Below are 26109 nucleotides of genomic sequence, written 5' to 3' on the forward strand. Positions count from 1 at the left end.
TTGATAACACTTTGTACCTTCCTTCTCAGAGATACATGAAAGCTCATGAATTAAAACTTAGAAAACTCTTTAAGCTTCTTATTTGAAAAAAGCATGCCAGAAATACTTAGGAAGAAAGATAATACAACCTTTATTCACAGAGTTCTCCCCTTGCCAGCACTTAAGATGCTTTAATCATTTACTGTTTCACAATAATTCACACTTATGGATCATTTGAAAGTTACAGTGTACTTTAGATACATCATCGTCCTCTGCCCTTACTACCTGTGTCATCTTAACTAAACCACCTCTCCAAGTGTGAGTTTCCTCATCTGCATAAGGAGGGGTTTTGGCATAAATGACATATAAGGTCTTTTCCAATTCTTAATCTATAACCCTCCATTCTCGTTTGGTTCTCTTATCAGGCATCTACTGGAAGCATTATTATCTTCATTTCCCCTTAAAGGTTATAGGATTTGTCCATAGTCTGATTGCTAATAAGTAACTGGTACTCAAATATAGGTCTCCTAGGTCCAAATCAGGTCCATTGGATAGTAGTAGCCTGCTATACTGCCATCATGCAAAACAAAGCAAAGGAAAATGAGGCTGTTCCTGTTGGTACACATCTGTATTTTTCCACTTAAAATATTCTGTTTACAAATGAAGCATTTTGTTGGGCCTACATCTCTATAGTCCCTTTTGCTTTGTTTTCAAATCTACATAATATGAATAAAATAACGTTGCTGTATAGTTCCAAAAGTTGAGATGAAATAATAGTAATGATAATTGCTTTGGATTTCAGTAAAAGATATATGTGAATATATTATTGCACTTTAAGCTGATCTAAAGTCATCTAGTTTGGTATCTAGTTTATTGTTTTCAGTGGTCAATGGAAATATGTAGATCTTTCACCCACTATAGACTATTATAATTGAATTCAACAAATAGTGATTGAGCAAGTCCAGTGCATAAGGCCTTATGCAAGACTTGGAAAGGGCCATTATTCATCATCATCATCATCATCATCATCATCATCATCATCATCATCATCATCGTCATTAAAATGAATGCTATTACATACCAAGCAATGTGCTAAGCACTTTACATATGTTACCTCATTTAATCCTCATAACAACCCTGGGAGGTAGGCGCTATCATTATCTCTATTTTACAATGAAGAAACAGAAAAAGAGACTTGTCCAGGGTCACACAAGTAGTAAATATCTGGGACCAGATTTCAACACAGGTCGTCCTGAATCCAGGCTAAAGAGTCTATTCATTATGCCATCTAGATGGCCCAGCTAAGAATAGGAAATGCCCATTAAGAAACTTAAAATATGATAAATAAATGTCTGCACTCACCAGAGATTACAAAAGAAAAAATTTTCCTAGCCAGGCATCAGAGTTTTCAAACTGTATTCTGTGTGATGCTCAGGTTCTTGATAGAGTTCCATTTTGTAAATGATAAACTTTGGCTCACAGAGGTGCCATCACTTGTTATCACTATGTAGAATTATATTTTATGTATGTTGTGACATTAATGATTTTTCCATGCTTTAAATTTACAAGAACAGTTTATTTCTAAATCTCAAAACTTTTAATCTCTCATTTTAAAATTATTTATTTATAGTCACCATGTTGCAGAATGTTTGCTCTTAAGTATAGTAGAAGACCACAGCAGAAAGCTATCAGTGCAACCATAGATACCTACATGTGAAGATGTTACTGCATTTCTTTGATCATGTCCTTTAGGAGGAAAAGCATTAAATGAACAAGAGAAACTGCTGTTTCCAAAGGAAGTTTGGATTGAAACGGAATTTAGTGGAAGCCTGCCATGTCACAGATAAGGAAATTGAGAGCCAGAGTAAGAAAATGATACAAAGTCCCACAGTACATGATAGTATATGATAGTATATGACAGGATTAGAACCTATGTCTCATAAAATTATGATTTTCCTAAAGCACAAGGCTGATTATATCACTTCCCTGCTCAAGAAAGCTACATCAGTTGACAACTGCCTCTTGGATAAAACACAAACTTTTTTGTTTGTCATTTGAAACACTTTGAAACCTGTTTGCAGACTATATTATTGCAGTAGTATTATTATTACATATTACTTCTTTATATCTTTTAAGAAAATTAACATCTGATACATCTTTTTCCTACATAACCTTGCATGAACTATCCCTTATTCTCTTACCCCAGAGTGGGGGAACCTGTGGCTTCAAGGCTACATGTGGCCCTCTAGGTCCTCAAGTGCAGCCCTTTGACTGATGCAAACTTCAGAGAACAAATTCCCTTAACAAAAGGATTTGTTTTGTAAAACTTGGAGTCAGTCAAAAAGCCACACCCAAGGATTGAGAAGGCCACAAGTTCCTCATCCCTGTACCTCCTCAACTCCACCTCTTAGACCCTTCAGCTTCCTTCAAAGTGCTGTTCAAATGCCACCTCCTATGTGATGGCTTTACTTAACCCTCTTACTCCTAGTGCCCCCTCCCAAATTATCTTGTATTTGCATTGCTTATAATTTGCATTTACTTATACAAATACATGCCATTTTCATCAATATAATACAAGCTTCTTGAGGGTGGAGAAAGTTTCCTTTTTGTCTTTATATGCACAAAACCTCCAAGAATGCCTGGGATATAGCAAATGCTTAATAAATCCTTGTTGATGTTGACTAATTGACTGATGAATGTCATTCCATTTAACTATGGTGCCTCTCACTCAATGAGCTTTGTCATTCAAATACTTGTTTACCGTGATTACATAATAAGAACTTACTCCCTCTATTCTCACCCTTGCACCTTCAACAGATTATTGGCTCTAACTTAGTCAGTGGTGCTAAATTACTATTTTGCATTTAATCATGGGTCTGTAGGGTCTAAAATGAGATAACTGGATTGGTAGCTATTAATGTAGACTGAAACTATGAGGATAAATTAAAATTGATTTTCTATTAAGGGATCAGTCAAGAAATGGAAATAGCAAGCTGTTTGATTTGTATCAATAGAATGTTACAATAGCATCTTAGTTGAGTTGGCATGAATGTATGTTCAAAAGCTATTTATGGTTATCAGTCTTAGTGAACATTCTATGGACATTATCAGGTAAAGTCAGGGCTAATATATTGGTTCAAGAAAAATATAATTGTCCAAAAGACTGCAGAGGTCAACCTTCAAGAATGTTCTACTAAGGTCAAGTAAATTCTAATTGTTGGGAATTGATCCAATATGCTAAGAAGACAAATGGCGACAAATTGAGGTCAGATATAGTAGAATCACGCTAATGGGAAATTCTTGGGTCAGCATAACAAAACATTCACCTGAAGAGGGAAAGAAAGTCACTTTTGAGTCCATCTAGAGATCTGAGGAAATAAATCTTTCCAAAGAAACTGTATCATCTCAGTTTCTCTGGGCTGGTTTTTCAGACATGGATTAATCAGCTAATGGAAAACATAGATTACAAAACAACATTATTATTGGTATTCAAAGTCCTTTATAACTCAGGACCATCATGCCTTCTTAGTCATTTACATCTTACTCATCTTCATGTACTCTGTTATCCAAGGACATTGGCGTTCTTACTATTGTTCATAAAGGGCACTCCATGTCCTGAATTCTAGACATTTTACTATTTTGTTTCCGAGACCTGGAATTTTCTCCCTCCTTGTATCTACCTCCTTACTTCTTTCAAGTCTGATTAAAATCCTACCTTCTAAAAAAACCCTTTTTTCTTGAACCCCCCTGCCCCAATCTCTGTTGATTATCTTCAGTATATCCTGTCTATATCTTGTTTGTACACAATTATTTTCATCTTGTCTCTCCCATTAGAATCTGAACTCCTTGAGAACAGGGACTATTTTTGGTTTTCTTTGGTTCCCCAGTCCTTAGCACAGTTTCTGACACGTCAGAGGTACTTAATAAATGTTTAGTGCTTAACTAACTTACATTATGCATCTGTGTATAAGACAGAGTAAACTTTGTGATTATCATATTCTTGAAAACTGGAATTCTCTATGATTTACCCTAGAGCTATTCCTTCTGATTTCTTATTAAATACTTTGTAGCATGTTCTAGCTAATAGACCTCAGTGTCAGGAAGACCTGAGTTGAAATATGGCCTCTGACAATATGTAATCATGAACAAGTTTTCTTGAGCCTGTTTTATAATTGGTAAAAAGAAGATAATTGTACCTACTGCACATAATTCATAGCTATTATGATGTTCAAATGAAATATTACATAAAATGTTTTGCAAACTTCAAACTTTTTTATTAATATTATAGATTGTTATTTTTTTTGACTTTGTCACTTTCTTAATACCAATTCTAATCTGACCTTAATTGGCAGAAAATAATATTCAACTGTTAGAACAAAGACAGCCTTTTAAAATGTTGCTTACTGGAAACATTATTGCCTTTAAGGAATTGGGCTGAGCTTTTAAGAATCATATATGTGTTTGCATGTGTGTGGGGGTGGGTATGCGCATGCATAGGTGTATATAGGTTGATATAACAACTCAAATTGAAATAAAAACTAAACAAAATTCTCTTCTGGGTTATAAGTTGCCCAGGTGATAAACCAATCTCCATGGAGCCTTTTAAAAGGAATAGTGATAAACTCAGCTCCTGCAGCTAACTTTAGCATGTTAATGATACTGAATAAAGTTTCTATAGAAATTGGGGCATGGCCTTCTCCCACATATTAATCCAGGCATAGTGATCTAGGCTGTATAACATATAAATTACCACAATGAAAGTCAATTTTGTTTTGTTTTGCGTTTGTATTTTTTTTAATTTAAATACAAAATAAGAAAAGAGAAACAGACTTAAACATTAAAACTAAAATAATACAAAATAAAGAAAGGAAAAAACAAGTCATGCACGTAGCAGAATAAGAGGATCCAAAATTTACAGCAATAAATTTCCATTTCAAGAAATCTTATATAATAAATACTATGCACTGTGTTGAAAGCTGTCTGTCTTTTCTTTGCTTCCTTATAAGTTTTCTTTTGTTTTCTGCTGTGCACTTTTTATTTCATTCTTTTCCCCTCTTCTTCCCTTCCCCCACAGAAAGCTACAATTAAGGGCACACACACACACACACACACACAAACATATATGCATATATACACACATACATAGACATATACATACAAAGATATACATGTATACATATACACACATAAGCCCATACACTTACTTATACCTACAAATATTAGATATGGATGATCATAATCATATATAGACATATACATTCATGTACATCTATGTAAGAACATATTATGCTTATTTATCTCTGTTTCTCTGAGACAATAACCTCTTCCTTCATAAGCCCACTTCTTTCCATATTTTTCCAAGTCTACCAATTCGTCATTTCCCACACCACAGCAATATTCCAACCTTATACTATCTAGTTGTTTTAAATAGTCCAAAACAACATTGATAAATATATCTGACATCTAGTGTAATTTCCCTATTTTTCTCTTTTGAGTAAATCTACTTTAGCCTTAACTTTGTCAGAGATCATGATTACCACCCCTGCTCCTTTTTTCCTAACAAATTATCCTGATCTTTGTTTTATGTTTGTGTGTATCTCTTATTTCCTATCTGTCCTGACTCCTCTACTTGACTTCTACCTGGTACTTTGCTCTCCTTTTACTTAACCTACCCTATCTCCAAGAATTCCTCCCTTTTTCTCTCCTATTCCCATTAATCTAGATACCCTTCTATATTCTCCTTTCAACCTACTCCCTCACCGTCCCCTCTAAAGATTCTTCCCTTATCATCACCCTGCTCACTATCACATTAGTGTTTTATTTCTTTCTGAATTTAAAAGATTTTTATACTCTTCTGGATATAAATGTATTGTTCCCTCTTGAACCAATTCTGGAAGACAGTAGGTTTCCAAAACTACCAGCCCTCCTTCCCCATCTAATTTCTCTGTTTCTGTTCTTCTCACAAATCATTTGTATGAGATAATTGCTCTTTTTAGCTGTTTTCAAATGGTTTCATTTTTAAAAATCATATCATTCTCAGGTCCCCAATTAGTAATAACAATCTTCGACATATTTTACATTGTACATGCATTTATTTACATAAACGTATTTATTTATGTATGTGTTTGTTTTTCATTGCTGAAGAAGACCTTGCCATCAGAGAAGTGATGACATGACTTGCACTTGACTTTGTTTTGAGTGAGGGAGGGTTGTGCAGGTCACCAGCCTCACTTCTCCTTCAAAGCCATCTGAATCCAGTGACCAGATATTCATCATGACTAGAGATGATCTAGGATGAGGCAATTGGGGTTAAGTGACTTGCCCAAGGTCACACAGCTAGTGAGTGTCAAGTATCTGAAATGAGATTTGAGCTCAGGTCCTCCTGACTCCTGCACGGGTGCTCTATCTGCTGCACCACCTAGCTGCCAAATGTATTTATTTGCATAAAAGATAAAGGGTCTATCCTTCTTGAGTCCCTGGCAATTAATCTTCTGTATATTCCTTATATTTCTCTTGGTTTCTAGATTTCAAATCTTCTATTAAGTTCAGGTTGTTTTTTCTTTAAAACAAAATCTTGAAAGTCTGACAGTTCATTAAAAATCCATTTTTTTTTTAAAAAATTCAGTATTATGTTTAGCTTTTGTGGGTATATTTTCAGCTAGAACTCCAGTTCTTTTGCTCTTTGATATATAGCATTCCAAGACCTGTGGTCTTTTAGTATCAACATTGTTAGGTCTTGTGTGACTCTAATTGTGGCACTGTCATATTTAATTGTTTTTTCTTGTTGTTCATAATATTTTATCCTTGAGCTGAAGGTTTCAGAATTTGACTCTAACATTCCTCTCATTTTCCTTGTAGGATCTCTTTCAGGTGGCGATCGCTGGATTTATTTCTATTTCTACTTTTCTATCTTGTTTTAATGCTTCAATATAATTTTCTTTAATTATTTCTTCTATTATTGCATTATGATTCTTTTTTTGATCATAGCTTTCATGTAGTTCAATTATTCTTTTGTATTCTCTTTTGGATCTCTTCTCCAACTCAGCTGTTTTTCTGATGAGATGCTTCACATTCTCTTCTATTTTTTTCATTCTTTATATTTTGTTTCATTTTTTTATCTCTTATAACTTCAGTGGCTTATCCTTGACCAATTCTGATTTTTCAAGGACTCATTTTCTTCCTTAAGTTTCTGGATCTCCTTTTCAAATTGATTGACTTTACTTTCACTAATCTTGTTTTTCTTGGAATGTTTTTATTTTTTTAGTTTTCCCTAGTCTCTTTCATTTGATTTTTAAAGGCTTTTAAAAGTTCTTCTATGAATTATTTTTGGGTGAGTGACCATTAGACATTACTTTTTGAGGTAGGAGAGGGTTTCTTTGCTTCAGTATCATCCTCTAAAGAAGAACCTTGGTCTTCTTCTCTATGCCCATAGTAACTCTCTATAGTTGAATTATATCTCCTTTGCCTCTTCATTTTTTTTTTTTTTGGTAGCAGCTTAGTTTTTGTAATCACCTCTAGTCCTGGGGGATGTAGGATGGTGCCTCTGGTCTCAGGTTCTCCTTCAGCTCCTCCCCTGATCTGGAACCAAAACCAAGACCTCCAGCCTCCTGTAAGTGCCCACAGTGAGTCGTGTCCTCACCCTACTGCTTCTGAACTCACTGGGAATGTGCTGCTTCCTTGGTTACTTCTCCACCACCCATGCTCACTCCCCTCTCCCACCATATCTCCACAGCACAATTGGTTCTGGCATTCCTTGTCAGCAGAAGTTCCCTTCATCTTACCCAACACAACTCTAAAAGTTCTTGTTGCTGGGCCTGAGGCAGCCTCCCCACCCAGCTAACCCCAGGGTTTGCTGCTTGATGTTTAAGTGGACCTAACCTGGATCTATTTTCTCAGGGACCAAACTTTCTTTCTGGGATTTTTCTTCAGATCTTCACTAAATGTCTCAGGAAGACCACTGTTGTACCCCTACTTTTATTTATTTTTATTGTTCTATATTCACCCTGGGGAACGATTTTATCTTGTTTGTGGGGAAAATCTGAAGAACATGGGATTTTCTGACCTACTCTGTCATCTTCCCAGAATCCTTTCCCAAAAGTCAGTTTTAAGGAGTCTAATAAAATATTATGTGAGCCAGGAACAGTAGACTTCTTAGAGCTGTGGACACTGAACCAAATGTATCAATGTACATGTGTAGGCTCAGACATGCCTAAAATAGGGAAAATGTATCTTTGTCATGAATCTATCTTTGAAAATCACAGTTCTGAGTCTGTTAAAATCCCTTACCTCCCTAAATTTGCATCATATACAGTATTTGTCAACATGGATAACATACATTTGTAACATGGTGATAGAAAGCATTTACTCACTGAGGATTCTATATGCCAATGAAACTATAAGACTGGATTCCTAGAGTGAGTTGGCTGATAAACAGTTATTAAGTATCTAGTATGTGGCAGGCACTGTGCTAATTACTGAGGGTACAAAAAGAGGCACAAAGAAGTCCCTGCTCTCAGTGAAGGAACTCACAGTCTAACAAGGGAGACTACATGCAAAAAATCATGTATAAACAAGATATACATATATATATGTATATATATATATATGTATATATATATATATATATATGTATATATATATATATATATATATGATACATTGGGAAAAGACCAAGAGAAGGCAGGCATTAGAATTAAGGGGATTAGCAAAAACTTCCTTTATAAGGTAGATTTTACCTTGAACTTGAAGAGATACACAAATATAATATAAATATAGCTGTATAATTAATGTATCTCTCTAAAAAATGCATAGGTATGCATACATATCTATCTATCTATAAATTAGGCAGCATGTTGAGGAAGAGAGAGAGATAGAGAGAGAGAGAGAGAGACAGAGAGAGAGAGAGAGAGAGAAAGAAAGAGAGAGAGAGAGAGAGAGAGAAACTCAATTTACTAACATGCTATTCAGAAGATAGCTTGATAAATATATCATTTATCAATATACTAAATTTGGAAAATACATTGTTAAGTACTGGATGCCAGATTGTCCAAGACCACTATATATCTGTAGTATGTTGCTCTTTCAAATTCTATAGATAAATATATCTTCAGATATTCCTCTCTTATCACTATTATCATAGTCCTTGTCCCAAATTCAGAATAGTTGTCAAGAGACCTCTGGTGAAGCATAAGCAGTGATTCCCCAAGGCCATACAGGAAAGTCTCAAAACAGCCATTTTTGCATGATTACACATAATTTCCCATGTACAAAGGAAAATCACAATTATCTCCAAGTACAAAATTTTACAGATTAAATAAAAGAGGCATTTCAAAGTTTACAAAATATTTCTGCTTGCTTAGCCTTACAGGGCCTTTCTTAACCCACAAACAAAAGAAAGAGCAAAGACAAACAAAACTGGCTTCCATCTGGAACAGAAACCTGGTCTACATTGAGCTTTCCAAATTACCTGGAGCTCTCCCCACAGGAATTTGGAATGTGAGGTTGATTAGGCCTCATCCCTTTCTCAAATGAGGAAACTATTTTGGGTAAAAACTCTTCCAATGTTTTCATCAGTGCAGCTATTGATCTATTTTCAGTTAGGACCATCCATAATATGGTTATCTAGGTTAAATAGATAGAAGGGGAATTATCCAGATAGTATTTATATATTTATATATATATATATATATATATATATATATATATATATATATATATATATATATAGTTACTACTAATAAAAGCCAATTGCTAAAGGGATATAGACTTTTAGAGATTTATCTAAGAGCAATTGACTATATAAGACCCTAGTGGTATCTTATAATTCTAATTTCTATAATTCGGTGATCTCATGAGATAGAAATGCATGACATTAGCAGTTCTGGACTAGTGAAAGATAAATGTCCCCAGAATTAGTACTGATTCTACAACTGACTTTCTTCCTTGGTATTTATTAATTTTCCATACTTCAGCAGCTTTATCATGTGTAAAATTTGGACAGCGTTTATCCTCTTAAATGCCATAAATAAGGGTCTTGAGATTATGAAGAAAAAGGTGGCAAAAATCTATGGTTCTCTTTGTATTAAATAAAATAAGAACCTTTACAGTATAACAAGTGGATTTAGTTTCTCTAACTAAACTGGGTTGAGAAAAAAATAGCTTTCTTTAAGAGTCTCTATCCATAGAAACATGAAAGGAAGACACAAGTAGATCTTTATGTCTTTGAATATTATGACCCATGTGGGTTGTGGCTGTGGTAGAACATTCCCACTGTTAGGGAGGCTGAGGCTTAGCAGATTTCTTGAATGAGAGAGTTCAGTATTAAAACTGATTAAGTGTCTGCTCTAAGTCTGGTACCAATATTATAAACCATTGTGGGAAGGGAGGGCAGGGGATAAACAGGGGGAAATGAGGTTGAGAGGCATTAAGATTGACTAAGGAGGAAAAACTAGCTCAGGTTTGAAAAATGGAGGTCAATGATTTGTACTGATCTGCATTTCCAGTCTGAGATAGGATGATCCTGTCTTTAAAGACATACACACCCATATACATACATGTACATATACATGTATGTATGTACATGTATGTATATGTATTTATATCTTAATGATCTGTACATTGAAATTAACTTATTTCTTAGTACTAACATCAATACCTAATTTAGTTCTTAAACGAAATAATTATAGAAAAACTAGACAGGAATCATTAGATAAGTTTAATTAAAATAATTTCATTTTAAACTTAAATTTTTTCAACCTGTTTTTAAAGACTCTCCCTGACTTCAAGTGATTCTTACCCATACCTTCTGGCACTCTGGTAGACTCTGACAGATTAAATATCTCTACAAGTTTTAAAGTGCTTTGGGTTTTTGATTCCTTCCCACTACCATAACCTTGGTGTTGAATAACACCACATGTGTTCCATCTTAGAAAAAGCATAGCAGCCTCAAGCTTCAGGCTCTGTCTATAACCTAGATTAAATTGAGAGAGAACTGATAGTCCAAAGCAGTTCTTTTGGAAAGATCTCTTAATCATTAAGTAGTTGTCTCTTATTCTGCTTTGCACATTAAACCTGACAGAATCACAACCTGGAGTGGTATGTCTGCCATTCACTTGGTCTTATGTGAATCAATTAAGTATTTAAAGTAAGGTACACAAATATTCAGAGTTAGACATCCATGCAGGCAGATCTCTGTCTTGTGATTTGAAGAGATACAGGAAATATGTCCAAAAATATAAGTCTCAGTGACTGTTATTCCACCATGAGAACTTCATTAGTTTCTCTCTTGACGAGTCATAGGATCATTAAAAGGTTATAAACAAGAGGATGCAGAAGCCATCTTAACTGGCTCAGAAGAGTTAAATTTTTATTTGCAAGCCCTTACACCTCAGAAATCAACAAACAACTCAAAACTTGACTTGTAAATTTCTAGATTTAAGAGAATGATGGAGAAAATGTTTCACTAATGATGATCAAACCTAACTGTGTTCTAGGTACATTTTTTCAGTTGTTATTAAATATTTACTAGCACACTTCTGGTTATAAACTTCAAGAATCTCATCAAAATCCAAATATACACAATAAGGAAACAATTAGAAAATTTAGTTAGTTGGATTATTTAATAACTAGGCAATGGCACAGCCTTGTGGAAATCACACACAAGGTAAGGGTAAAAGTGGTGCAGTATGATAAAGTGGGATTAAAATTAGGGACAGAATATAAAATTTACGTAAGATATTTGCCATGACTAACAAATAAATGCTTGAAGTTGTTTTTAAAATATTAATACACTTCTTAACTCAAATTAGATAACAGAATCAGTACTAAGTAATTATGGCATCCAAAAAAAGTAGAGGAGTTGGAAAGGTGTGTACAATCATGGGCAGAAATTATTCCAGAGAAAAGAAAATTGACCCTGAAGAAATTTTTTTTTTCTAAAGGGAGGGCCCATATATACATAAATATTTATCACCACCCTTTCTCTTGTGTCTAAAATGAAAATTATGGGAGTGCCCCTCAACTGGACAATGACCTGAAAAAAAATATGTATATATATATGGAATGGAATATTGTTGTGCTATTAAGAGATAGTTTTAGAGAAACCTGAGAAAATGTATATAAGAAAGAAGAGAAGCAGAACCAGAAGAATAAGTCATGTAATCACAACAAAATTGTAAAGTAAAATAGCTTTGAAAGATTTATGAACACAAAAAAATTAATGACCAATGACAAGTTCAGGGCACTGATAAAGAACTATGTTATTCACCTTCTGCCTGAGAGGTGATGGACTCAAAATGCAGAATGTTAGTTTCAGACATAGCCAATATGGACATTGGTTTTGCTTAACCATGTATATTTGTTAGAGTGTGTTTCCTTTTTTTTGCTTGTTTTCATGGAAGGAGGTAATAAGTCATATGGAAAATGGTTTATTATCTTTTGTTTTAGATGATAGAATTTGAATGATAGTTAATAAGAATTTAGATTCTAATTGATAAAAAGAAGAACCATGGCTAATCTATAGTAGTGAGCCCTAAGAAAAATGTAAAAATCAAATTCCCTGGAATCAAAAATTGTGTCTCATACATTTCTCACCACTAGGCACTGTGAACCCATGTGACATTAAATATAAAGAGGTATACCTGGGAAAGCAGATTTTTCTGACATTAATATAAGTATATATATAAAATAAAACCTTATAAAATAATATTGTATTGTATTATATATTAATTTAATTACATGTAAACATACATATGATCACATTATAAAATTCCCCTAACACATATGACTTGATTTATTAAAAATAAAGAGGTTTATTTGGGAGAGCTAATTTTGCTGACATTAAGATGTATATGCATATAAAGTAAACTCTTATAAAATTGTATTGTATTATATATCAATTTATTTACATATAAATATATTTATATTATTTTATGTATGATTATATTATAAAATTCCCCATTTTGTCTCTCTGTAACTTATATGCTAAGTGGTTGCCCTTAGTTTCATCTCTGAGAACACTCTAGCAACTGCAACTACCCACAACTAATGCATTAATTCAGTTCAGTTTAATTCAATACACATGTATTTATTAAGTGCCCAGTAAATAAAAGGCACCAGAGAAGGTGGGATTTAAAAAAAAAATGAAATAATCTCTATCCTCAAGTAGCTTATATTGTAAGGATAGGCTACAACATGTATTAGAGAAAATAACAATACTTCATAATTTTGGAACACATAGGAAGATAAAAGAGATCTTATCCTAAAATGTGTCATCAGAATCTTAAAGGAAAGAAAGTATTGTGATAGACAGGGGTGAGAGAATTATAGACATGGGATATACCTTGTACAAATTCATAAAGGGCTAAGGGCTGGCCTAATTTGGCTGGAATATAGTCTTAAAGTACTGTCTGGATCCAGATCGTGACCAGTTCAAAATTTTGCATTTTATATTTTTGTCTATTTGTTAATGTTGGGAAAGGGTCCAATAGACAGGGGGAAAGTAAAGTTGAGAAAGAGAGAGAATGATCAGTGGGGCAAACTGTGAGAGAAGAAAGGGGATAAAATCAAGGGCACAAGTCTAGGATTCATTCTTGACAAGGAGTAGCCATATCTCTTTCTCAGAAGCTAAAGCAAGGGAGCAGAGGATAGGGAAAACTATAAAACAAAGTCTTTAGGTATAGATTATGGGAGAACACAGAATCATAGGTTTAAAACTAGAAGAGATCTTAGAAGTCATGTGTTCCTTATTTTATAGGTGGAAAACTAAGGTCTAGAGAGGTTAAAGTGAATTTTCCAAGATTACAAAAGTATTAAGTGGCAAATTCACGATGTAAAACCAAGATTCTGGACTCTAAATGTAACATTCTTTCTACTGGATTATCAATGAAGGCACTCAAAACAGTTGTCCTTGACCTCCTAAGAAAAGAAGGAAGTAGAGAGGGGTGGAGCCAAAATGGCAGAGGAAAAGCAGGGACCTACTTGAGCTCTCCTACAAAGTCCTCCAAATACATGTAAGAAATGTCTCTAAACAAATTCTAGAAAATGACAGTGAAACAAACCTCGAGCCCAAGACAACCAGGAAAGTTGTCAGGAAGAATATTTTGTGCCAGATAGGAAGTAGAACACAATCCAGCATAGGTTTCTCCACACAGAGCAGGCCTCAGGGGCCTGAACCATTGACAGCTGAGGCAGTTTCCAGACTTTTCACCTCACAAACAACAAAGAGAACACAGAAGTTAAGTTGGAAAACTCTGTGGGACCTGGGTGAAAGAGGAACTTGCAGCCTGGCCCTGTGTCTGTCCCCAGTCCCTGGACAGTTGGGGTGCGGAGGGAAGGGATGCTGGTGGCAATGGCAGCAGCAGCAGTGGTGGCAAAGGCTGCTTCCAGAGCTCTGGGCCCACAGACAGTGCAGGATCGAGAAGTTCATACAAAACCCCTGAAGCCTGGGACAGTACACCCACACCCACTGGTAGCAGATTTCTACCTTGTCAAAGAATTAAAAATTCAAGTATTTAGCTGGAAAAATAAGTAAACAGTATGAAAAAAAACAAAAACAAAAACTCAGACTACAGAATCTTACTTTGGGACATAGAAGATCAAAATATACAACCAGAAGAAAACAACAAAGTCAAAGGTAATACTTTTATGAGAGATCAAGAAATTCTACAACAGAACCAAAAGAATGAAAAATCGAAGACAATATGAAATATCTCATTGGAAAAACCACTGACCCAGAAAATAGGAGATCCACAAGAGACAATTTAAAATTTTTTGAGACTATTTGAAAGCCATGATCAAAAAAAGAAGCTAGACCTCATCTGTCAAGAAATTATCCAGGAAAATTATCCTGATATTCTAGAACCAGAGAGTAAAATAGAAATTGAAAGAATCCACCAATCATCTCTAGAAAGAGACACCAAAAGGAAATCTCCTAGGAATATTATAGCCAAATTTCTGAGTCCCCAGGTCAAGGAGAAAATATTGCAAGCAGCCAGGAAGAAACAATTCGAGTATTGTGGAAATACAATCAGGATAACACAAGGTCTAACAGCTTCTTTATTAAGGGATCAGAGGACTTGCAATATGATATTGGGGAGGTGTGAGGAGCTAGAATTAAAACCAAGAATCACCTATCCAGAAAAACTGAGTATAATCCTTCAGGGGAAAAAATGGAAATTCAATGAAATAGAGAATGTTCAAGCACTCGATAAAAACAGCAGAGCTGAATAAGTAATTTGACTTTAAATACAAGAATCAAGAGAAGCATGAAAAGGTAAACAGGAAAGGACAATCACAAGAGACTTATTAAAGTTGAACTGTTTACATTAATACATGAAAAGTCGACATTTGTAACTCATGAAAGCTTTCTCAGTATTAGGGTAGTTGTAAGAAATAGATGGCTGGATAGATAGATAGATAGATAGATAGATAGATAGATAGATAGATAGATAGATAGATAGATAGATAGATGGTACAGGGTGAATTGAATAGTAAGGAATGGTATCTAAAAAAACAAAATTAAGAGGTGAGAGAGGAATATATTGGGAGAAGGAGAAAGGGAGAGATAGAATGGGGTAAATCATCTCACATAAAAGAGTCAAGAAAAAGGTTTCACAATGGAGCGATAGAGAGGGGAGTTGAGAAGCAATGAGTGAACCTTACTCTCATCAGATTTAGTTTAAAGAGGGAATAAGATACACACTCAATTGGGTATCTTATCCTACAGGAAAGTATGGGGGAGGATATGATGGAAGGGTGGGGAGATTGTAGAAGAGGGTAGTCAGAAGCAAGCACTTTTGAAAAGGGGCAGGGTAAAAGGAGAAAATAGAATAAGTGGGGGGCCAAATAAGATGGAGAGAAATATGTTAGTCTTTCACAACATGATTAATATGGAAGTGTTTTGTATAACTATGCATGTATCACTTAAACTGAATTGCTTGCCTTCTCAATGAGCATGGGTGGGGAGGGAAGAAGGGAAAAAATCTGGAACTCAAATTTTAAAAATAAATGTTAAAAGAAATTGTTTTTACACGCAACTGGAAAATAAGATATATAGGCAATTAGGTATAGAAATCTATCTTGCCCTTCAAGAAACTAAAAGGGAAGGAAATAAGAGTGGGGGACGATAAAAGGGAGGGCAGACTGGGGCAAGCAGTAATCACAATGCATGCCATCTTGGGGCAGGGAGGAGGAGAAAGATGGGCAGAAAATTTGGAACTCAAAATCTTGTGGAAATGAATGTTGAAAACTAAAAACAACTTAATTAATTAAAAAATAATCTAAAAAAAGTAGGAAGTGAGGTCATTTGCTATGAGAGAAGAAGGTTGATTTGATGGCACTAGTGACTTTGAAACATTGCAATGAGGATAAAGAATAATAAGAAATGCCTATATTAATAACATCAAAGATTCCCTTAATTATTAATATAATGAGAGAAATTTTCCTAACAGGAACTGGCTAGAGTGAGTGAAAAAGCTTACTTGTGATTTTGTTTAAGGGAGCCTTCTTGTGATTTGTTTTGGGAAGCCTAGCAGGGGGAAGACTTGGGGATGGTGTTGTCCTCTGCATTGTTACTGGCTATAGATTTTTGTTACCATGAAGGATTTAGCTTTCTGATGTCTGAATATTTTGGTTCTGTCTTGCAAGTGGACAGCTTATTGTGTTTTGCAATTTAGAGTTGTACGGGGATATTTATGGCTGCCATAGGTACTGTAAATATAGCATTGGTGCTACACTGTCTAAAAGTGGAATGGATTGTATCTCTAAATGGTACACCCCTCATCATTAAAGATCTTCAAATGAAGATTAAATGACTGCATGTTGGTATGTTACAAAAGAGATTCCTGGTCAATTATGGTTTACACTAGAAAATCTCTGTGATTGCTTCAAACTGAGATTCTATGAATCTTAGAATTCTATATTATCCCTTTCCCTAGTTACCACTGAAACAAACCTGTTTATTACTAATTCCTGTACTGGCCAACCAAACTTACCTGTACTTCTCTAATAGTAGAGAACGTGACTCTCAGCCTGGCATCCCACTTCACACAACACATCAATTAGTGTAGATGCATAATACACTTAAATTAGAACTTGTTTGGACTGTATTATATAGAAGCTAAAGTTATCTTTGCAAAGACAGCCTCTCTAAATAAAGACAGCAAGCACCTCATTTTACCAGAGGTTAATAGTGTGCAGAATTTGAAGAACAAAAAAGAAGCTTGAAAGTACATAGAGTTTAATGATGGAGTTTTCCAGAAATAAGCCAAAAAAAGTAAGGCATGAAAGCACAAGTCTCCAAAGAGGTACTCATATAGTTCATCAAACATTATACAATCTCTCTAGGAACTAAAAAGGCATTGTTGCTAGTGTTTTACCTTCAAAAATTTACATATCTTAAAGTATCTGAGTGTATTCATCAAACAGATTCTAAAACTTGCAGAAAATTGAGAACACTGACCCCAGTTAAACTTCAGGCTTTTAAAAAGACCTTGACTGACTACAATTACTAACTGCTGTTAACCTATCAGCACAAGAAAGAGAATAAACAAGCCTAGAAACTTAACCAGCAAACATGACATTTTCTTGACAGGCTGAGAGACAAGGCAGTCAATGACAACAATGACTTAAGAAACAAATTCTATTTTAGAATGTAATAGAAGTAATATGGGGAGATTATGAGTGTCAAAAATATATATATATGTATATACACATATATGTATGCATGTATGTATGCATATAAAATAAAGAAGTGGTGGTAAATGAAATGAAATTGGCAGAAACCTAGTCTGAGATCTAACTGTATTGATAATATATTTTTGCTTATTGTTAATAGAATAATGCTTCTTAATGTGAAGATGTTTCCTATCTATTAATAGTCCCATGTGATCTGTTTACACATGGACGCCTGAGTCACATGAGTAAAATCACATGGAATAAGAAAAGGCAAATCTAGAGTAGAGCTTAGAGGAAATTTATCAGAGGGGGAGAGAGAGAAAGCAGGCATCTGGCTACTGTGGGTGAGAGAGCTTGTTTGGGATTTCTTTAAGGGAGCTGGTTGGTGGGAAGGCCCTAGGAGAGGACAGGCTTAAGGATGGTGTTGCCTTCTGCATTGTTATTGTGCATTGATTTCTTTGTTACTATGATGGATTTGGCTTTCTGGCATCTGAATAAAAGTTTTGGTTCTGTCTTCCAAGTGGAGAGTCTGTTGTATTTCTCAATTCAGAATTATGCCTGGCAAATTCATGGCTGCGGAGGCACTGTGAATATCACATTGGTACTACACTAAGTCACCTCATTCCATGAAAATTCCTCAATGAAAATGGTTGCAGAACAAAATGAAGCGAAAAAAAAAAATGAAACAAATTTTCTGATATTTCTATGATGCTTTATTTTTATGAGTGAAAGTGATATGAGGAACTACTATATTTGAATCTGAATATCTCAGTCTTTCATATGTTATAAGAAGTCAAAACTACAGCTAAAAAGATTTAATCAGGAACAGCAAATGGACAAGACTGAGGACATACCAAGAAAGCCATACTGAAAATGATGCACACTTGAAAGAATTGAGATGTTCTTTTGTGAGAGAGCTCATAGAAGAGATGTTAAAAAAAAATAGGGAAAAAAATCATGACTGATAATTTCTAAAAAAAAAAAAAGGGGGGGGAATTGCAGGAAATTCAAGTACTACTAACCTATGTATCTACTTAACTTTATGATAATGACATAATCTCTGAAATGAAAAATGTAGAAGGGAACAGGCAGATTTTCCTAATGATTTTAAATAATAATCTATACATTTATAATCACAATTAAATGATAGATACAGAGAACATAAGATTCCAATGTGTTTATATTTTATTGGTAAGAAAATAGCATTTAAATACCCTAACAATTCTTTACTAAATGTAATCAATTCCTGTCTTATACAACCCTCAGATCATCAACTTCAGAAATAGAGGGATATATGTTCATAAAGACCACTGTCATGGAGGATGTTCTAAATAATATCCAAATGAAAACAACATAGCTCTATAGACTATGAGATTCTCTAGATAATCTTGTTTGTGGGCAATGCTGCTTACAACATGCACCTAAATATTTTATGGCTTATTCCATGAAATCCATGGGTAGACTTAAAAATCCATATAGGAAAAAATACATACTTTTAAGTTTAATTTGCCTTATTAACATTTTTTCCATCACTTCTTAAGTCTAGATAATTTACAAAATGATAAATCAGGTCCTGAGTTGCAGGAACTGCTCATTTCTAAGGTGTAAATGCTTGCATTGAAATTTTAACAACTCTTTTTTGAATGCTAGTACAAACGGACTCCAGCAAATCCCTGGAAGAGACTCTAAAAGATGACTCATCCAACCAAAATGGAAGTTTTTCACTACTGGTCAACTCGTGCTATTGATTGGTTATATTCTCTCTTCTTCACTGCTGAATACTGTCCCTTCAATTATTCCTTCTCTCTCTTTCATTTTCAACCTATTCTCTACTGGATTTTTCTTGTGGTATATGGGGTGTTCAGGGAGAATAAGCACTTCTGTGAGGGCCTGCCAAGGCCTTTTCAAGGCTGCTCATCCACCTTTGGCGTCTACCTTTCACCCAACTCTCACCTTTGGTTCCAATAAATTGTAGCACATGCAGTGGTCACATCCTAGTAAATTTGCCAGACTGGCAGGTTGAGGACAACTGACAGGCCTCAAAGCCTCAGTGAGTTGGGTGGGGGGAGGGTGTTAACCTCAAGCATATGAAGACATTCCCTGGCAGAATGGGCAAATTAGAACAATTTGTTCCAACAGCAAGCAGGTGATGCAGAATGCTTAAAGCCTGGTCAGACACTGAAGATGCCAAGGTCATCCACTATATTCCAAGTCTTTCCAAGTTGCTCTGACTTTTGTCTTGCCACAGGACTTTAAGGACTAGTGGAGAGTGAGGCTGATGACTTCATGCAACTCTGCCTCACTTAAATCCAATTTATGCATGAGTCAAGACAACACCCCATGATTCTTCTCTACTGTCTGCAAAAATGTTCAGGTCTCACTTGTCTTTAAAATTTTTTCACTAGACCTTGTCACCCCCTCAAGCCATTATCCTATAATTTATATTCATTTTACTGCCAAGCTCTTAGAAAGATTAATTTCTACTTCTTCAACACCCACTCTTTTTTCAACTGCTTGAAACTTATAACGTCTAGACCCAGTGTTTCTCTGAAACTGCTTTCTCAAAGATCCTCTTTCTGTTTTCTCTTTCTGTCCTTTCATCAGCTTATTTTCTCCACACCAACTGTCTTCCAAATTTATTTATATGGTCAGTCCTGATTTCTTGAACTCCACAAAAAGTATTACCAATTTATTTGCTGAGTATCTCAAACAACACAAGATATCAAATTTAGATTTTGAGTGGGAAGGTGCCTTAGACATAAACTAATCTTACTCTCATTTTATAGATGATGAAAATGAGGCTTGCTCAGATTAATACGGGTGTCAAGTGGTAGAGCGAAGATTTGAATTCATATACTCCTATTCCCAATCTAGCACTTTTTACCTCACATGTACAAAATGGAACTCAAACCTTTCCCTCCTCAAAACTTTCTGATTTGTGTTAAGAACACCATCTTCCAAGTTTTTACATGCATAGTCATTCTTTTTGGTTGCATATTTAGTAAGTAACCTACCCTAATAACATACCTTATCCAAATCCTTCTCTTCCCTTACATGGCCATGCCTTTAGCTCATTTCTTCATCTCCTCCTACTAGATTATTATTATTGCCTAATTGGCCTTGCCCCCATTACAATCTTTTGCCTCTGCAATTCCTGCTCCATACAGCTGCAAAACAATTTTCTTAAACCCCAGGTCTTCTAAGCAGAAATGTTCAGAAGTTCCCTAATGACTTTTGAATAAAATATATATTTCTAACCAATAAACCTATTTCTTGCTCTCCGTACTTAGGCTTCCATCTCACCTCTCTTTACCTTCAAGAGGTGACATGGCCCTTACATGTGCCTGGAATGCTATTCCTTCTTCACTTTTGCCCCTTAAAGTCTCAATAAACCCAGATGTCACCTATTTCTCCAAACTTTTATGAATACTTTCTCCCCCTATCCCTTCTTTGCTACTGCTTTATCCTTCCTCAAATCATTTTGTGATGTACTTCATTCTTCTCATCCCTTACTCCCAACCACCTAAACTCCTTGAAGGCAGGCACAGTTTCACTTTTGCCTTCAAATTTCAGTGGGCATTTATATTTATTGAATTGTTCAACTCCACTCATGGAACGGTTAATTAAACTAGGCCCATCTAAAGGCCTAATTGGCATTTAGGGTTGCCAACTAATCCAGGTAACACTGATTATCTACAGAAGAAAGATGCTGTGATTGATCAAGTTGTATCTCATAAGCTGACACCTCAGCTGCCAAACCCCCTCCCAAACCTTAACACCAGTAGTCATTCCATGTCAATCACAAAAAGATAAGCTCCTGACCATCTCAGAAATTTATCAAGCTTTCAGGACTTATGCCTTTGAATGCTCATATATCTGTCATCACCTCTGGACTATCCTGGGTATGTGTGATTAAAGCTCACACGGTTGTGGAAACAAAGCAAACATCAAACTTTCAAGGATGTTGTTTGTCTGGAAATGGTATTTCTAGCAAAACCTTCTAAAACTTTTCTCTCCCCAGAAGGCATAATGTTAAAAGGTACCCCAAGTCTCATAAATGTAGGTTCTAAAAATTTGATGCTTTCCAACTCTTACAATGATACTCTTCATTTATAAAGATAGGGAAAAAAACTAGAAAAAGATTTAACTCACAAAAATATGTAAAAGTTTTATTTTTTTCATACAGCATTTGTCTATGGTTAATTAGTATTTTTCTTCAGCAAATAAACTGTGGCCAAATTTTACCATTTTGTTACCATTTTATGTAGTCAATTTTAAAAGACTCAAACTAGATCACTTAATTTTTTTTTAATGTCAGGTAAAAATGTCATTTTAAAAGAAATTCATGATAGAAGACCAAGTATGGAGAGCAAAAAATTGGTTTATTGGTTAGAAATATGAAGTCCATGAAGAAGCTACAAAGCGCATTAGTTTCTTAATTTCATTTACAAAAACAGTGGTTGAAGGGATTTATGTTTAAAATGTGGCAGTCTATGAGTAAATCATACCAAACCCAGAAATTTCACACTTCTTGAGATAGCTTTCGTGCACATATGTGCATGTGTGCGTGTGCGTGTAAAACTGCATCACTGTAAAGCAATAAGATATTAACAACGCTGTTCCTGGCTAACTTAAAAAAAAAATCTAAACTACCAAAGCAGAAGAAAAGTCTGTAGTAAAGTCTATCCAAGAGGCTGTTTTTTAAAAAAAAAAAAATTCTTAAGAGAGAATTAACTTATAGCAGCTCTTTTTGTGATGGCTAAGAACTGGAAATGAAGAGATGCTCAAAAACTGGAGAATGACTAAACAAGCTGTGGTACACGATTTTAATGGAATATTATTGTGCTATAAAAAATGACAAGCAGGATGATTTCAGGAAAACCAAGACTTATATGAACTGATGCATAGTGAAGTGAACAGAACCAGGAGAAAGTTGTATACAGTAACAGCCATATTGTTTGATGAAAAATTGTGAAGGACTTAGCTATTCTCAGAAATACAATAATCCAAGACAATCCCAAAGGACCATTAATGAAGCAAACTATCAGACTCCAGAGAAATAACTGATACTGTTTGAATACAGAATGAAGCATGCTATTCTTCACTTTCTTTCGAGTCTTCTTGTACAAAATGATCCGTGTGTTTTACAAAATTGCACAAGTGTAACCTATACGTAGTTGCTTACAGTCTCAGAGTTGGGAGAGGTAAGGGGAGGATAGAATTTACAACTCAAAACTTTAAACAAAAAATGTTAAAACTTTTAAAAAGCAAACTTGGAAAAATAATTTTGCAAAGAATTCATTAAACATTTGGTGTTACTCTCAAAAACCCTTTCTTTAAATAAGATGGGCCAAGTTAGAACCCAAGTTCCTCTTTTACAGAACACTGTAACACAAAAGAAATTTTCCTCCAAAGACCATTTGATAGTACCTTTATTATCTCACAAAATTTGCTCAAAACAATCTTTAAATAACCCAATTTTTAGCGATACAAATATAGCTATATGCCTTTTTATTAAAAACATGAATCAAATTTGAAATTGAGAACTAGATAAAATTCTTTGGAAAACAAGTAGAGGAATTCTGCATGGAAGTGATTTTGGAGAATGACAACACCCTGGATTAAATTTGAAAACCCAAAAACCTTCCTTTAATTAGTATTGCAGGTTTCTTTAAACCATTTTTAAAATATGCATACTTACCACTAGCCATCAAAATGAGCATATTTAGTTGACCTAACTAATCTTAATTCATCTGGTAATTTAGGAAAAAAATGACAAGTTTTGCATTAATAAGTATTTTATATTATAGATATGATTATCATTCCTTTATAAGACTAACTAATTATACATATCACAAGGGCTTAACATTCATTTTAGTATAACTGAAAGACTTCGTTAACAAAGCCTTACTGCATTTTTTTCCTCCATCATTTATAGCATGGTATTAAACATCAGGTGTCCCTTTAAACTAGGCAAATATGCCAAACAAAGCAAAAACGAAAACATCTGTTTAAGGCAATTAACTAAACTGAAATTTAAGCATAAACCACCCTGTCATTTATTTTGAATCCTCTACTTCTTCCATCTTCTATTATTAGTAGTCTTTCATCCCATTAAGTTGGAGAATTACAGATCATCTGGAGATTTCAGTGGTAGAGGAAACAAACGACTGGCCCCATGCATCTCTTAATTCCGGAAGATATATCTTGTTCTATTGGCAGTGGCCAACCTTTCGGACATGTTCCTGACTTTAAGGTAACTGTAAAATCCCCTGAAGAAAAGCAGGAGGCCGAGCAACAGAAACATCCACCAAAGCCAGTACTGTCCGTTGAAGTATCCAGTGAAGTAATCCGAGAAGCGGACGATGAGGATCCACTTGGTCAGGGACAGGCCAAAGCCACAGAGGGCACCGCACCTCCCCGCGATGGAGCTGGTGGTGCAGAAGGACAAGCAGAACCCAAGCCAGTTGAAGATGAAGGCCATGACGAAGGCCATCAAGAAGATGCCGTCGTTGCCCACCAGCAGCGGGTCAGGGTCCGAGGCGGTGGAGGCCTCTCTCGGGGGAAGGTCGTCGTCCCCCGGGGCGGGCTGCCCGGAGGCCGCGGCCAGGGCCGCAGCTTTGGCCCTCTCCGCCTCGTCGTACGTGGGAAGGGACGTGGCCACGCTGTAGGGGGGCGGCCCCGGGAGGGCCTCGCGGGGGCCTTCGGCTTCCGACGTGGTCTCGGCCTCGGCGGGCATCGGGCAGTAGGGTGGAGGGGAGGGGCTCCATTCCGGGAAGGCCAGCCCGGGGGCAGGAGGCGAAGCGCTGGGCGTCGGAGGGGCCGTCGGGGCGTCGATCTGCGTGGCCGTGGAGGGCGGCTCCACCGCGGGAGGACCCCCGTCATTCTCTTCGTTGCGAAGCACTTGGTAGCGGCTGGTCACGGGATGGTGAAGGTCCATCCTGCCCGGCCCGCGAGGCTCCGCGGTAGGCGGCGAGGCAGGAGCCCGAGGGGCCTTCTCCCGGGGCGCTCAGCGCCGGTTACACCTCGGGCGCCTCACGCTTCTCAGCGCCCAGCCTCGCCTCGGTGGATGCTGCCGCCGGGGGATGGACGCCTCACCCTCCGCCGCTCCCTCTGCGGATCCCTCCGCGCAGCCCACGCCCAGCGCTCTGGTGAACTACGAGGCCGTCACGTGGGCGCCCTTTGTCCGAGAGGCGTGCAGAGACCCGGGCGGCGGTCCTTCCGCACCAGAACTATTTAATGCGGCCCCACGTGAGCGTAATGATAATGCCACGTTCAGTGCGCTCCGCATGAGAGGAGAGGGGATGTTGGAAGACTTCTCAGACGTGGGCGCGTTTTTTAAATCAGTTTTAAAGCATAAATTTAGATGGTGAGGCTTGGTGTATGTGTTTATTGGACTTCTGAAGCCCATGGATTCCTTTTCAGAATAATATTGGGAAATGCATAAAATAAAGAGGATTTCAGAGGAACCCAGTTACTCCGAAAGACAGGTATCTAGCTTAAAAAAAAATTCTGGCATAGAAGAATGACCCCAAACGCGCCACAAAGCCATGTGGTCCAACGTCCTAAAGTTACGTTGGGGGAAACAGAGCCAGGCGTGAAGTGACTTGCAGCAGGGTCACACAGATGGTGAGCTCTAAGAGAGGGGACCTGAACCTTAGTCTTCTGGAAAAACCAGGGCGTTTTTCACTATACCTGTGCTGTCCAAGACCAGAAGTGGCCAAGGGACCTAGAAGAAGTCACTTTTCCTATTCTCTGTCCTCCCTTGTGAAAGGAGAAAGTTGGTTCATGTGATCTCTAAGGCTGTTTTAGTTGTGTTTGTCCTTCCTTCTCAAAGAAGACCATGACATCAAGATGAGGACATGACTTGCAGTTGACTTTGATGTGAGTGAGGGAGGGCTGTGCAAGGTCACCAACCTCCCTTTCTTCTCCTGAGCCATCTGGGTCCAGCGGCCTAATATTCATCAGGATGACTGGAGACAGCCCAGGAAGCAATATTGGTGCTTTCAGGCTACAACTCAAAAAACCTATGAGAAGATTTTTCCAACGTTTTGTTCTTGAGAGAATATAAGGTTTCTTGAAAGTAGAAGTTTTTGACATTTTAGTATCAGTATCCCCAGAGCTTAGGACAGAGCCCTGGCATATGGCATGACAAAATGCTTTGGGGTCAGTTGATTGATTGACATATTGAGGATTCTCCTAGTGTTGCAGTATAGTTTAGTGGAAAGAAAAACCTTGAATTTTAGTCGAAAGGTACAAAATGCTTGTCCTTCCCCAACTGTATCACTTCAGTCTGTGTGACTGAACAAGTTACATAATTGACAACAACAAAGCTGACATTTAGCTAAATTTTGCAAGGGATTTTACAAATGTTACCATTATTTCATCCTTAAAACTACCATCTTAAGGGAGAACTACTATCTCTTTTATAAATGAGGAAACTGCTTTTGATCCTCA

The 26109-nt window shown here is 36.4% G+C and overlaps 1 pseudogene; it reads right to left on the reverse strand.

Annotated features, from left to right (window-relative positions):
* Positions 1-23432: 23432 nt before the first annotated feature.
* LOC140533094 (NEDD4 family-interacting protein 2 pseudogene) lies at positions 23433-24797 on the reverse strand (annotated as a pseudogene).
* Positions 24798-26109: the final 1312 nt, after the last annotated feature.

Source organism: Notamacropus eugenii, chromosome 3 (assembly GCF_028372415.1).
Source record: "Notamacropus eugenii isolate mMacEug1 chromosome 3, mMacEug1.pri_v2, whole genome shotgun sequence".
Classification (NCBI taxonomy): domain Eukaryota; kingdom Metazoa; phylum Chordata; class Mammalia; order Diprotodontia; family Macropodidae; genus Notamacropus; species Notamacropus eugenii.